At 44.1% G+C, this 15,962-nt stretch overlaps 1 protein-coding gene, 1 non-coding gene and 2 pseudogenes across 8 annotated transcripts in view; 1 reads left to right on the top strand and 3 right to left on the bottom strand.

Moving 5' to 3' along the window:
• PDZD2 (PDZ domain containing 2) overlaps nt 1-15,962 on the bottom strand; it is a 480,351-nt gene that overhangs the window by 280,265 nt on the left and 184,124 nt on the right. The gene's annotated exons all lie outside the window — the stretch shown is intronic.
• Nucleotides 4,556-4,629, bottom strand: LOC123574237 (U6 spliceosomal RNA; annotated as a pseudogene).
• On the bottom strand, nt 12,885-12,988 carry LOC123574297 (small nucleolar RNA U13). The gene has a single exon (XR_006699180.1). It is a non-coding gene; the product is annotated as a small nucleolar RNA U13 (small nucleolar RNA).
• LOC102146191 (large ribosomal subunit protein uL6 pseudogene) lies at nt 14,244-15,080 on the top strand (annotated as a pseudogene).

Raw genomic sequence — 15,962 nt, 5'->3', positions numbered from 1 at the left:
ACCCGGGAGGCGGAGCTTGCAGTGAGCTGAGATCCGGCCACTGCAACTCCAGCCCGGGAGACAGAGCGAGACTCCGTCTCAAAAAAAAAAAAAAAAAAAAAATTAGCCAGGCGTGGTGGTGCACATCTATAATCCCAGCTACTTGGGAGGCTGAGGCAAGAGAATTGCCTGGACCCTGGAGATGGAGGGAGCCAAAATCATGCCACTGCACTCCAGCCTGGGCCACAGATCAAGACTGTCTAAAAAAAAAAAAAAAAAAAAGCCACTAAAATTACTATTGGTTTATAGAGAAAAACATTGAAACAAGCTTACAAAAATACCACTACTGTGCTGTTTTTTAGTTAAGATACATTTTACTCTATTTCAAAACATCTAAGTCAGACTGGTAAATTGGGAGCACCAACGCAGAATTCTTTTTGCAAACATAGCAGATTTAAAAAGCACTTAACACATAATACTTCTATTTATTTTTAGGAGGACAATCATGGACATTCCAAATTGAGACCCACAAGAGTTTATGACTACATTCTCAATGAGCGACGCGCCTGCCGGAAATAATAGGACTGATTCAGGACCAGTGAAAGAAGATACACAAACCCAAGACTTGCATTTTCAGAAGGAAGGCTTATGTCACTCAACAAACATTTGTTGAGTTTTCACTAGGTGTTAGGTGCTGTGCTAGTTAGAGATGCTGACCCAACCCAAGACACTGAAGCTCTCGTTTTCTCAGTGCAATTGATGAAAAGTTACACATCAGCTCTAGAAATGGAGACTGAGAAGATGAGTTCATGTAACTGTCCCTAGATGAATTCTTTTTTTTTTTTTTTTTTGAGACGGAGTCTCGCTCTGTCGCCCAGGCTGGAGTGCAGTGGCGCGATCTTGGCTCACTGCAAGCTCTGCCTCCCGGGTTCACGCCATTCTCCTGCCTCAGCCTCCCAAGTAGCTGGGACTACAGGCGCCCGCCACCTCGCCCGGCTAATTTTTTGTTATTTTTAGTAGAGACAGGGTTTCACTGTGTTAGCCAGGATGGTCTTGATCTCCTGACCTTGTGATCCACCCGTCTCGGCCTCCCCCTAGATGAATTCTTATCTTCTGGTCAGTAAGGCAGGGTCCTTGAAGCTAAAAGATACATTTTTTTTTTTTTTTTTGAGATGCAGTGTCACTCTTGTTGCCCACGTTGGAGTGCAGTGGTGTGATCTCGGCTCACTGCAATCTCTGCTTCCCAGGTTCAAGCGATTCTCCTGCCTCACCCTCCTAAGTAGCTGGAATTACAGTTGTCCACCACCAAACCTGGCTAATTTTGTATTTTTAGTAAAGATGGGGTTCACCACGTTGGCCAGGCTGGTCTCGAACTCCTGACCTCGAGTGATTCACCTGCGTCAGTCTCCCAAAGTGCTGGGATTACAGGTGAGTCACCGCTCGCAGCCCTAAAAGATACACTTTTGAAAACAATAAATAGAATAGCACAGCACATAGAAGAAAGGTATGGAAGATAGTCGAGAGATAATAACTTGCAGTGATCTCATCTCAATGATGCCCACACATCGGTGACCACCTTTCAGCTCCACTATCTTTGGATTATGTACACAGGAAGAAGTCAGCAGAGCAGTGATCTGAAGCGTCTTCCTCTAACACATAGAATGTTCTTTCTTTGTCTCAAAAACATCTAAGAGTTGAATCCACTCCACGAGGCTATCAAAGTTTTGAAACACTAGCAGATATTTCTCAAAAGCAAATATTCCTGAAGAGTTCATGTTTCTTGCTTTTTGATCACTCCTTATTTAGACCAACTAATGATCAAATGAGATAAATCTTTAATATATATATATTTGTATTATACTTTACATTCTAGGGTACATGTGCACAACGTGCAGGTTTGTTATATATGTATACATGTGCTACGTTGGTGTGCTGCACCCATTAACTCGTCATTTACATTAGGTATATCTCCCAATGCCATCCCTCCGCCATCACCCCACCCCACAACAGGCACTGGTGTGCGATGCTCCCCACCCTGTGTCCAAGTGTTCCAAATGAGATAAATCTCTTAAAGGTATGTTCCCTCATCACTGATTTTTTTTCCTCCACAAGCTGAGGTCATCTACCACCTGTGGGGCTTGAAATACCAAAATGAAAACACTTCCCCAGGAATGAGCACCACACACAATTTGCTGGGTAGCAGAAAGGTATGTGCAAAGGCTTTCACTATTAAGCAACAGTTTAGACCCTTTTCTCTGTCTTCTATTTCTGTTGCATAGTTCAAATTTTGGGGGGAAGAGTGTTCAAGAAACTTTTTCAAGAAAATTTTTGCCACTTCATCTTTAAGCTGATGTCTAGTTGTCATGAAATCAACCATATTAATTTCCAGGAACGCTCTTCAGGCAGAAGCTCTTCATTAAAAAGGTTATTAGTTAAAAATGGAGAATATGGGCATATCTGTTCCATATCTTCAAACCTGGAATTGGTGGTCAGCTAGCAGTGGAGGAGAGCAGGGGCAGGTGGGCAGGTGCTCCAACTGGACACAGGCTTGTTGAGCCATGGGGTCCCTTAAAGAAGGAGTCAGAGGGTAGGGGAACCCTTTTCAGTTGTTTCCTCCTCTTGACAACAACCTGGCTTAGCTTCCAGTGCTTCTTGTTCTTGAAGTTCCTTTGTATTAAACAGAATTCATCATCCAAGAAAATGGCCTATAAATGTCCAGCCATTGCATCAAATTCTGCATCAGAGGAGGAAGGGTGGACATTCCATAGAACCTTCCTCCTCTGAGGCATCCCTCATCTCTGGCATGGTGGCATCCTGGTGGCTAAGCTGGCCTCTCTCCACCCCGCAGTGCCCAGCAGGCACAGAGTACAGGTTGATGGGCCAAGGAAGACTCATGATGTCACCACGGCCACAGTCCCCACCAGGTGAGTCTGAGCCTAGGTCACTGCTGCTCTCAAGGTGCCTGTTGAGGTGGTCACCAGATTATCTCAGCCTTCAGGAGAAATGGCAGAAAGCTGTGCCCTAAAGGCTTCACAGAGGCCTCTAGAGGGCCCAGGTAATTGAAATGGATTCACATTTCCATCTCCACCTTTGTTTGTTTGCTTGTTTCTTTTCCTTTTCTTTTTTTCTTTTTTCCTTATTTTTGTTTTTGAGACAGGGTCTCATCTATTACCCAGGCTGGAGTGCAATGGCACAATCTTGGCTCACTGCAACTGGCTCATGCCTGTAATCCCAGCACTTTAGGAGACCAAGGTGGGTGGATCACGAGGTCAGGAGATCAAGACCATTCGTTTTTTTGTGCGGTTTTTTTTTTTTTGAGACAGGGTCTCACTCTGTTGCCCAGGCTACAGTGCAGTGGCACCATCTCAGTTCACTGCAACCTCTGCCTCCCAGACTCAAGTGATCCTCCTGCCTTAGCTTCCTCAGTAGCTGGGACTACAGGCATGTGCCACTACATCTGGCTAATTTTTGTATTTTTTGTAGAGACGTGGTTTTGCCATGTCTCCCAGGCTTTCTCAAACTCCTGGACTCAAGCGATCTCCGACCTCAGCCTCCCAAAGCACTGGGATTACAGGTGTGAGTCACCATGCCCAGCCTCCACCTTTGTTTCTAGTGGCCACTTTTAAGATATTAGCAACAAGGGTCTTAACCTTTTAATGACATTTGTCTCATTTTTCCAGAGTTTTGGAAGGAAGCTAAGTACTTTCTTATTAATCAACCAGGCACAGACAGTGGCTACTGACTGTACTAACAGTGTTGACACTGTGGCAGTGGGTTGGTTAGGCCTGCTCATGGAACTTGTGGAACAAGGGAAAATCTCCTTAAAGACACCAATGGGTTCCCCAAGGCCTTGGTCACCTGTGACCCCAACCTTTTCCTCACACTAGATTTGTACTTAACTGCACATCTTTTTACTTGGTAAAATATACATAGAATAAAATTGACCATTTTAATTTTTTTTTTTGAGACAGAGTCTCACTCTGTTTCCCAGGCTGGAGTGCAGTGGTGCGATCTTGGCTCACTTCAAGCTCCACCTCCTGGGCTCAAGTGATTGTCCTGCCTCAGCCTCCCGAGTAGCTGGGATTACAGGCACCCGCCACCGTGCCCAGCTTATTTTTGTATTTTCAGTAGAGATGGGGTATCACCATGTTGGCCAGCCTGGTCTAAAATTCCTCACCTCAGGTGATCTGCCTGCCTCAGCCCCCCAAAGTGCTGGGATTACAGACGTGAGCCACCACGCCTGACCCATTTTATTTTATTTATTTATTTATTTATTTTTGCAACAGAGTCTTGCTCTGTTGCCCAGGCTCGCAGTGGCGCGATCTCGGCTCACTGCAAGCTCAGCCTCCCCAGTTCATGCCATTCTCCTGCCTCAGCCTCCCGAGTAGCTGGGACTACAGGCGCCTACCACCATGCCCGGCTAATTTTTTTGTATTTTTAGTAGAGACAGGGTTTCACCATGTTAGCCAGGATGGTCTGGATCTCCTGACCTTCTGATCCACCTGCCTAGGCCTCCCAAAGTGCTGGGATCACAGGCATGAGCCACCACGCCCGGCCATTTTAATTATTTTTAAAAATCCTTGAGCAAGAGCCATGTTCATCTTCTCTGTATTGTTCCAATTTTAGTATATGTGATGCTGAAGCAAGCACCCTTTTTAATTATTTTAAGCAAGCACCCTTTTGAATGATTTTCAAGTGTACAGTTGAGTGTCAACAAATACATTCATGTTGTTGTGCAACCAGCACCACTACCCATCTCCAGGGCTTTTTCATCACACCAGACTGAAACTTTGCATCCGCTAATAACTCTCCATTCGTCCCTTCTCCCAGCCTCTGGTAACTTCCATTTCATTTTCTGTTTCTATGAATTTGACTATTCTAGGACCCTTGTATAAACGGAATCATGCCAGGCTCATGCCTGTAATCCCAGCAGTTTGGGAGGCCAAGGTGGGAGGATCATTTGAGTCCAGAAGCTGGAAACTAGCGTGGGCAACATAGTGAGACCCTATCTCTAAAACAAACAAAAAACAAAACAAAAACCCACTAAAAGTCAGAATTGATTTTTAATCATTTTATTAGTTACTTCGAGTCCCTTATCTTTGCCCCAAATTTTCACTCCATTTACAGTTTTTCCCATCCCATGGTTATTCTTTTTTTTTTTTTTTTTTGAGGCAGTCTTCCTCTCTTGCCCAAGCTGGAGTGCAGTGGCGCTGTCTTGGCTCACTGCAACCTCTACCTCCTGGGTTCAAGTGATTCTCCTGCCTCAGCCTCCCAGGTAGCTGGGACTACAGGCACACACCACTACGCCCAGCTAATTTTTGTATTTTTTAGTAGAGATGGGGTTTCACCATGTTAGCCAGGATGGTCATGATATCTTGACCTCATGATCCACCCGCCTCAGCCTCCCAAAGTGCTGGGATTACAGGCGTGAGCCACTGCGCCTGGCCAATTTTTGTATTTTTAGTAGAGATGGGGTTTCACCATGTTGGCCAGGATGGTCTCAATCTCTTGACCTCGTGATCCATCCACCTCAGCCTCTCAAAGTGCTGGGATTACAGACGTAAGCCACTGTGCCCGGCCAATTTTTGTATTTTTAGTAGAGATGGGGTTTCACCATGTTGGCCAGGATGGTCTCGATCTCTTGACTTAGTGATCCACTGCCTCGGCATCCCGAAGTGCTGGGATTACAGGTGTGAGCCACCACGCCTGGCCCCATGGTTATTCTTTGTACCATTAAGTTCAACCACTTTGACCTCTTTTCACTTTCCAAGCAATTACTTTCAAATGTCCATATCACCGTGACTTACTATATCTAGCTTAATCCTCCATCAGAACATCTCCTTTTCTACCGGGTAATGATCTCTGATAAGAAAAAGCACTAACAGGGAGCTGGGTCTCCACACTTCGTAAACTGCCCAAGGAAGTGTTCCATCCCGCCTTGCTTTCCCACTGGGAGAATTCCTCAGAAGAAGCAACTTTAGAATGTCACTGCTTGCTGTCTGAGCTGTGCCACAATGGCTCTGAATTAGCCTGAGAAGCCTTGGTCAGGAAAAGCAAAGAAATCAGAATTGCAGGATAAGGCGTCTCCCAAAAGACTCTCAAGAAGCATCCTTTCTATCTGTACAGCTCAGAGTGTTTGGACACTATGCAGAAGTCTCATGAAAAAACATGTAACTTTATCCTGAAGACATCTCAGCTTCCCTTTTTATGTGGATGATCAAGGGTGTCTGCAAGTCTGGGAAAAAGGGATAGAGGAGAATTAACAGCCAGTACTCCAGGGCCTGGCTTACTGATAAGGGAAATGGTTGTTGATGATAGAGAAATCTGGGGAGGCAGGAAGAGCTTGACAGAAACAAATGGATGTCCCAAATAGGCTAGTTCATAATTTTTTTTAAAGTTGAATATTAAAAAAATAAAATTCACAAGTTAAAAATGCCATCAGATTAAATGTATTAAGGGAGTGGTTTGGAAGGAAAATTTGAACAAGTAGAATGAAACAGTTGGAAAAAATCAGAATGGTACTAGACAAGGAAGTTTTTTGTTTTTTGTTTTATTGCAATGGCATCTCGCTCTGTCATCCAGGCTACAGTGCAGTGGCATGATCTTGGCTCACTGCAACCTCTGACTCCCAGGTTCAAGTGACCCTCTTGCCTCAGCCTCCCGAGCAGCTGGGATTACAGGCACCTACCACCACACTCGGCTAATTTTTTGTATTTTTAGTACAGACAGGGTTTCACCATGTTGGCCAGGTTGAACTCCTGACCTTAAGTGATCCACCCACCTTGGCCTCCCAAAGTGCTGGATTACAGGCATGAGCCACCATACCCAGCCATAAGCAGGAAAGTTCTTACAGCTATTACATACCACTTTACTTTGGTAAAGGGGGGTTAGTAACTGGTAAGAGGTAAGAAGGAGAGCTCTGACATACTAGTTAAGTTCTGTTTCTCAGTTTGGGTGATGGTTAATATAAAAATTCACTAAGCTGGGCTGGGTGTGGTGGCTTATGCCTATAATCCCAGCACTTTGGGAGGCTGAGGCGGGTGGATCACCTGAGGTCAGGAGTTTGAGACCAGCTATGCCAACATGGTGAAACCCCCTCTCTACTAAAAACACAAAAATTAGCCAGGTGTGATGGTGCATACCTGCAATCCCATCTACTCTGGAGGCTGAGACAGGAGAATAGCTTGAACCTGGGAGGTAGAGGTTGCAGTGAGCCGAGATCGTGCCACTGCACTCCAGCCTTGGCAACAGAGCAAGACTGTCTCAAAAGTAAAATAAAATAAAATAAAAGGCTGGGTGTGGTGGCTTATGCCTGTAATTCTAGCACTTTGGGGGCCAAGGTGGGTGGATCATGAGGTCAGGAGATTGAGACCATCCTGGCTGACACGGTGAAACTCCGTTTCTACTAAAAAATACAAAATAAATTAGCCGGGTGTGATGGCGGGCACCTGTAGTCCAGCTACTCGGGAGGCTGAGGCAGGAGAATGGTGTGAACATGGGAGATGGAGCTTGCAGTGAGCTGAGTTTGCGCCACTGCACTCCAGGCTGGGCGACAAAGCGAGACTCTATCTCAAAAAAAAAAAATTTACTAAGCTGAATACTTTTGATATGTGCCTTTATGTATACCATATTTCAAAGATAAGTTTATTGGAAAAAGCACTTCTGGAATGATAAAAATAAAGACCTCCAAAAATCCACCCCTTTATAAGAGTAACAAAAACACTGGAAAAAATGACCAAAATCAACTTTTTCAGAACTCTGGAAATTAGCCAAAAGCTTGAAGCATCACTAGCAGCCACTCAGGCAGAACAAGTTTGGAGACCCCCAAAAACTCTATCTTCACAGAACTGTTATTACTTGACCTATCTGACAGCTCTCTGAAAGGCCCCATTTTCAAGGTTTCTCTTTACTTGACTTGATTCGGAGCCAATGCTGCAAGAACAGCCTTATCCCTAGGTCATTTGTTGAAAACAATCCGTGGCAATTGTTTAATATGTGCAGCTGCCTGGGAAAATATCTGCAAATCATGTATCTGTTAAGGAACTTGTATTTAGGCTGTATAAAGAATTCTTACAACTCAATGTAAAAGTGGGTAAAGGATTTAAATAGACATTTCTAGCTGGGCATGGTGGGTCATGCATATAATGCTAGTGCTTTGGAAGGCTGAGGCATGAAGATCGCTTGAGGCCAGGAGTTTGAGACCAGTCTGGGAAACACAGCAAGACCCCGTCTCTACAAAAAAAGTTTTACAAAATTAGCCAGGTGTAGTGGCATGTGCCTGTAGTCCTGGCTATTCAGGAGAATAAGGTGGGAGGATTGCTGGAGCCCAGGAGGTTGAGGCTACAGTGAGCCTCTGCACTGCACTCATGCCACTGCACTCCAGGCTGGGTGACAGAGCAAGACCCTGTCTTAAAAAATAAATAGACATCTCTCCAAAGATGTACAAAGGTTCAAAAATACATGAAAAGGTGTTCAACATGATTAATCATTAGAGAATACAAATCAAAGTCACAGTGAGATACAGTTTCACACCCACTAGGATGGCCAGTCTAATAAAGACAGGTCACAAGTGGTGGCAGGAATGTGGAGAAATTAGAGTCTTTATACACTGCTGGTGGGGATGTAAAATAGTCCTGAAAAACAATTGGCAATTCCTCAAAAAGTTACACATAGAGTTACTCTATCACCATCAATTCCATTCTTACATATATATCCAGGAGAACTGAAAACATACAGTCACAAAAGCTGGTACACCAATGTTCACAGCATGATTCATAATAGTCAAAAAGTGGAAATGACCCAAATGTCCACAAATGGATGGATGGTTAAACAAATGTGGTTAAACATATGGAATACTATTTGGCAATATAACGAAGTAAAGTTCTGAATCATACTGAAACATAGATGAGTACTGAAGTCATTACACATTCAGTACAGAAGACCATGTACTGAAATATCTGGAATAGGTAAATCTATGGGAACAGAAAGTAGGTTGCCAGGGGCTTTGAGAAGTGGAGTATGGAGAATGCCTGTAATGGGTATTCGTCTTCTTTTTGGAAGGATAAAAATGTCCTAAAATTAGATATTGGTGATATTCAATGCTGTGAATATATAAAACCACTCAATTGTACATTTTAAAGAATAAATTTTATAGTATGTGAACATCTCAGTAAAGCCATTTTTAAATTATTTTTATTTTTTACTTATATATTTTTTTGAGACAGAGTTTTGCTCTATCACCCAGGCTGGAGTGCAGTGGCGTGATCTCAGCTCACTGCAACCTCTGCCTCCCAGTTCAAGCAATTCTCCTGCCTCAGCCTCCTGAGTAGCTGAGATTACAAGCACATGCCACCATACCCAGCTAATTTTAGTATTTTTAGTAGAGACGGGGTTTTACCATGTTGGCCAGGCTGGTCTCGAACTCCCGATCTGAAGTGATCTACCCACCTCAGCCTCCCAAGGTGCTGGGATTACAGGCGTGAGCCACCATGCCCAGCCTCAGGAAAGCTACTATAAAACAAGAAAGCTTACTTTAAAAATTCCTTCATATCATTATTAATCACAATTACGCCTACAAGGATAAGTCAGTTTTCTAAGGCATGGATAAAAGCCCCAGAAAACCAGGGACTTCATATGTTTTATAGAAGAGTATTCCCCCTGGCCGGGCGCGGTGGCTCAAGCCTGTAATCCCAGCACTTTGGGAGGCCGAGACGGGCGGATCACGAGGTCAGGAGATCGAGACCATCCTGGCGAACACGGTGAAACCCCGTCTCTACTAAAAAAATACAAAAAAACTAGCCGGGCGAGGCGGCGGGCGCCTGTAGTCCCAGCTACTCGGGAGGCTGAGGCAGGAGAATGGTGTAAACCCGGGAGGCGGAGCTTGCAGTGAGCTGAGATCCGGCCACTGCACTCCAGCCCGGGCGACAGAGCCAGACTCCGTCTCAAAAAAAAAAAAAAAAAGAAGAGTATTTCCCCAATATGCAGTTCCAAAGCTGAAACATTAGGTGGTCAATAAATATCCTTAAATGAATAAATACAGATTGAGAAAGTGTTCGGAACCCAGATTTTCTGATTCCAGGTTCACCCCTCCATAGTGGAGACGTGGCGAGGCAGTGACCTCATGAATAGGGAGCAAGGTGCCCTGGCCAGGATGTCACTTACAGAATTGTTGTTGCTTACTGGAAGGTTACGTTTCTTACTGGGGAATGGACGTGCTCTCTAGAGGGACAGACACACTATTTGGCAGATAGGTAGCAACTGACAGAGCGTCCTAGCAAAAAAAGATGGAGATGAGTGAGACTCCATCTCAAAAAATAAATAAATAAATAAAAAAGATCAGATAAACCCATTTTTTGTATTTTTTTTTGTTTTTTGTTTGTTTGAGACGGAGTCTCGCTCTGTCGCCCAGGCTGGAGTGCAGTGGCCGAATCTCAGCTCACTGCAAGCTCCACCTCCCGGGTTCACGCCATTCTCCTGCCTCAGCCTCCCGAGTAGCTGGGACTACAGGCGCCCGCCACCTCGCCCAGCTAGTTTTTTGTATTTTTTAGTAGAGATGGGGTTTCACTGTGTTAGCCAGGATGGTCTCGATCTCCCGACCTCGTGATCTGCCCGTGTCGGCCTCCCAAAGTGCTGGGATTACAGGCGTGAGCCACCGTGCCCAGTCGGTTTATCTAATCTTTCTAAGCCTGTATTTCCTCATCTGTGAATGCAGGTAATAATACTTGCCTCTTACCTCATAGGGATGTGGTAAAAAGTAAATGAGAAGCATATACATCATGCATGTGGCTCACTTGGATAATATCTGATAAACATTTTAATTTACATTGATAATATCGAATGAACAAATAGGTTTCAAATATCTTTTTTTTCTTTTTTTTTTTTTTTGAGATGGAGACTTGTTCTGTCACCCAGGCTGGAGTGCAGTGGTGTGATCTCAGCTCACTGCAACCTCTGCCTTCCGAGTTCAAGTGATTCTCCTGTCTCAGCCTCCCAAGTAGCTGGCAATACAGGTGTGTGCTACCACACCTGGCTGATTTTTTTTTGTATTTAGTAGAGACAGGGTTTCACCATGTTGGTCAGGCTGGTCTCAAACTCCTGATCTCAAATGATCCGCCCACCTTGGCTTCCCAAAGTGCTGGGATTACAGACATGAGTCACCGCAGCTGGCCTCAAATATCTTGTAAAAAATAAAAGGGAGACAGGTCAGTGGTTGTTTTCAGACTTTGCAGGGAACTGTTACCTAAAAAGGTTGGGAGTCTCACTCCTACCCTCCCCACCACGGTGGCATTGAGCAAGGCAGAGAACAAAAACTCCTCCCCCGCAGAGCAGCTCCCACTCCCCAGCAGCCCACAGCCTGGCATGAAACCAACACCGTTATCCTGGGGGTGTGGATAAAAGGCAGGAAACAGGAAACACTTTGCCTCACCTTGAGAGAGAAGAGGGACCCAGGTATTTATATCTCCAGAGACCAGATATATTTTCCCCTCTGTATTGCAATGGTGCTACATTTGTTTTTTCTAATTAAAAAGGAGTACATTGAGGGGCAACCGAACTTGAATTGGTTCTCATCAGGAGCTACTATAAACTCAGTCTTCCTGTTCATTAAAAGTAAAAAAAAAAAAAAAAAAAAAGCTTTCCTTTTGCTTGACACCTGTTAATAGCATGCCTGTGGAAATAAGTAACCATGCTCGAAAATAATCTCCAGTTGCGGGATGGAAACAGTCGTTGTGATTGTTTAAGATATAATATATGTAAAGCAAGCAGCACCGTGGTTAGCATGTTGTTGGTACTCAGGAAATGGTAACTATTATTTAAAATACCTTTTCCTTAAATGCTCTGCTGGTGTAGTGCTCACTACCGTGGACTAAACTTAACTGAATAGTGCCCTCCAGAGGCCACTGGGAATTCAACTGTGCTGACAGTTGAAAGAAGGTCTGGAAAAAGACCACAAATACCATTTAATTGTCTTTTACATTGATGCGGAGTCAGCACCACAGCCTGGTGTCCCAGGATGTATTAGAACATGACCGACTGTCTGATTTGTCACCCACAGCAGCCTTTCTTTGGCCAGGGCTTATTTGTTTGCAAGGGACACTTACGAAGACCTGGAGATCTTGGGGAAACAAGTCCAGCTAGGCACCATGGGAACTGGTGCTGGGAACTGCCAGCCCCAGGAAGGTACTGTCCCATCCCTTTTTCTGCGGACACTGTCTCTCATCCCTGTCCTTTTCTGTATGTCCACTCTGTGTTCCTCTAAAGAAACCAGCTTCCTCTTCACGTCTGCCATGCTGTAAGTGTAGCACGGGCATGTGGCTCTGGCTCTTTCTGGACATGAATCCAGATGTGGTTCTGTTTGGTCTTCAGCTCATCTCACACAGCAAAGCAGCTTGGTCTCTCACTGGCTTGACTCCAGGTTTTCAGGAGATTAAACTGGTTGTCAGTCAAGTCTAATGGCTGGATTTAGTCTGTCTATCCCTGGTGGCTGGCCAGGAGGTGGAGGTGGGGATGCGTGTGCGTGTGTAGGGAGACAGGCCAGTGTCATGTGATACTAAACAAATTTAGCACATATGGAACTGCAGGAAGGGCAAGTATGTCAAAGCGTCTGTTTTTCTACAAACGCGGAGCTAGTGTTTATATTTATAGTATTTATAGAGTATTTATAGAGCTTTACCATGCGCCATGCACTGTCTTAAGAACTTTCTAAGCATCATTTCATTTAATCCTAAAAGCCTCCTATGACATTTGATCCTGCAATCATTCCCTATGAAGTAACTGCTGATAACAATGTTTGTGTATCTTTCCATAATTTCCTAATGCATTTTATTCCCAAGATGAGGGAACCAAACCTTAGAAAGTTTAAGCCAAGATTTAAGCCAAGGCAGTCTGATTCTTTTTTTTTTTTTTCAGGTTAGACAGGTAATGTACTGACATTGTAACCAGGTTTGAGGGTGGCACATCTCACACACGTGTGTGAACACCCAGTCCTCATACTCACAAACTACAAAAGGATCAAGGCAGGCTGATTCTAAAGCCAGGATGTTCAACACTCACCCCACCTTCCTCCTAGTGTAGCCCCTATGGCATGGTAGATAATTTTGCTATGCAGAAAAAACATCGGGGGTCTGGTTCTCAGGGAGGTTATAGTCTGGTTAAGGAAGGCAAGATTTATACATGCAAAACAATGAGTAAATGACAGGAGAGGGATCAAGTACTAAATTGCATGTTGCCATTATATTTGTTTTCTATTGCTATGTAACAAAGTACCACAAATGTAGAAGCTTTAGAGCAATCCCATTTATTAGCTCACGGTTCTGTAGGTAATAATACAGCTATGGCATGGCTGGGCTTGCGTTGACTGGAGCTGCCAACAATCTCATCTGGGGCTCAGGGACCTTTTTGAAGGGGTTAAAATATGCTATCCTGGAATACTGATTATTTAAGTTAAAGGCACTTGAAAAACAGCAGGTGCAAAAAGATCGCTTTGACCTTCATGCTGTTTCTTAAAAGCAGAAGATTAAATTCCCATGTGAAAGATGCCCTCCCTATACTAGTAAGATGCAACATCCTTGCCATCAAGGACGATAAAGTTGAGGTCAAGGAAATTCTGCACAAAGAAGCCTTTCTCTTCCTATTTTCCTACCCTATTAACTATCCTAGCGCAAGCCCCTTGGCCTTACACATGTTCACAGTTTTACTATTGTGTCCAATCCAGAATGGAAGAAACTGACAATACTTGTTTCTTTGGGTCTTCATTATTTTAGAAGGGCTCCTGTAAAACATCTGTGAAGAAACATGTATGCTTTTTTCCTGTTAATCTATCTTATCTCAATTCTCAGGACCGTTAAGAGGATGGAGGTGGTTTTCCTGCCCCTATATCTTCCCAGATCACCGCTTGGTGGCAGAGTTCAATTCTTTGTGGTTGTAGGCCTGAGGTACCTTTTTCCTGTAAGTTGCCAATCAAGGACTGCTTTCAGCTCCTAGAGGTTGCACTTCTCCATCTGCAGTTCACAGTGGGGGTTATTTGCTTTCCTCTAGGCCAGCTGGAGCATTTCTCTGTTACTTCTGTTACCAGCCAAACTCTCTGCTTTGTTTGTTTTGCTTGTTTGTTTTTTGAGACAGAGTCTCTGTCTCCCAGGCTGGAGTGCAGTGGCGCGATCTTGGCTCACTGCAGCCTCTGCCTCCTGGGTTCAAGTGATTCTTGCCTCCCAAGTAATTGGGATTACAGGCGCACGCCACCATACCAAGCTAATTTTTTTCTATTTTTAGTAAAGACAGGTTTCACCATGCTGGCCCTGCTGGTCTCAATCTCCTTACCTTGTGATCCACCCACCTCGGCCCCCCAAAGTGCTGGAATTACAGGCATGAGCCACAAAAGATGCTTCTTTTTTTTTTTTTTTTTTGCCACATCTACTGCAAGAATGAAAACCATTCTCAGCAATTGGACTATCGACATTCCAGAAAATGTCGATATTACTCTAAAGGGATGCACAGTTATTGTGAACGGCCCCAGAGGAACCCTGGGGAGGGACTTCAATCACATCAACGTAGAACTCAGTCTTCTTGGAAAGAAAAAAAAGAGGCCCCAGGTTGACAAATGGTGGGGTAACGGAAAAGAGCTGGCTACCGGTTGGACCATCTGTAGTCATGTACAGAACATGATCAAGGGTGTTACACTGGGCTTCCGTTACAAGATGAGGTCTGTGTATGTGCACTTCCCCATCAACAGCATTATCCAGGAGAATGGGTCTCTTGTTGAAATCCAAAATTTCTTGGGTGAAAATCTGCAGGGTTCGAATGAAGCCAGGTATTCCTTGTTCAGTATCTCAAGCTCAGAAAGATGAATTAAATCCTTGAAGGAAATGACATTGGGCTTGTTTCAAATTCAGCGGCTTTGATTCAGCAAGCCACAACGTTAAAAACAAGGATATCAGGAAATTTTTGGATGGTATCTATGTCTCTGAAAAAGGAAACATTCAGGAGGTTGATTAATAAGACCTAAGAGTTGTCCAGCTACAGAAACAAGATGCCAGATGCTTCCTAAGACCTATATGTGATATTTAAATAATGCAATAAAAGACCTATTGATTTGAAAAAAAAGAAAACAAACTACACAAAAATTAGCCAGGTGTGGTAGTGTGCACCTGCAGTCCTAGCTACCTGGGGGGCTGAGGTGGGAGGATCATTTGAGCCCAAGAGGTTGCAGTGAGCTGAGATCATGCCATGCACTCCAGCCTGGGTGACAAAGTGAGACCCTGTCTCAAAAAAAAGAGTGTGTGAAAAAAAGTGGGTGTATGTACACATATAAATCATAATAAATCATCCCATTACTGGGTATATACCCAAAGGATTATAAATCATTCTATTATAAAGACACATGCACACGTATGTTTATTGCAGCACTATTTACAATAGCAATGACTTGGAACCAGCCCAAATGCCCATCAATGATAGACTGGATAAAGAAAATGTGGCACGTATACACCATGGAATAATATGCAGCCATAAAAAAGAATGAGTTCATGTCCTTTGCAGGGACATGGATGAAGCTGGAAACCATCATTCTCAGCAAACTAACACAGAAACAGAAAACCAAACACCGCATGTTCTCACTCATAAGTAGGAGTTGAACAATGAGAACACATGGACACAGGGAACATCACACACCGGGGCCTATCAGGGGATGGGGGGCAAGGAGAGGGAGAGCATTAGGACAAACACCTAATGCATGTGGGGCTTAAAACCTAGATGATGGGTTGATGGGTGTGGCAAACCACCATGACACATGTATACCTATGTAACAAATCTGCACATTCTGCACCTGTATCCCAGAACTTAAAGTACAAAAAAACAAAACAAAACAAAAAAAACTTCATGGCCCGGCACAGTGGCTCACGCCTGTAATTCCAGCACTTTGGGAGGCCAAGGCGGGTGGATCACGAGGTCAAGAGATCAAGACCATCCTGGTCAACATGGTGAAACCCTGT

Source organism: Macaca fascicularis, chromosome 6 (assembly GCF_037993035.2).
Source record: "Macaca fascicularis isolate 582-1 chromosome 6, T2T-MFA8v1.1".
In the NCBI taxonomy this organism is placed as follows: domain Eukaryota; kingdom Metazoa; phylum Chordata; class Mammalia; order Primates; family Cercopithecidae; genus Macaca; species Macaca fascicularis.
This window is presented reverse-complemented; position numbering and strand designations above follow the sequence as displayed.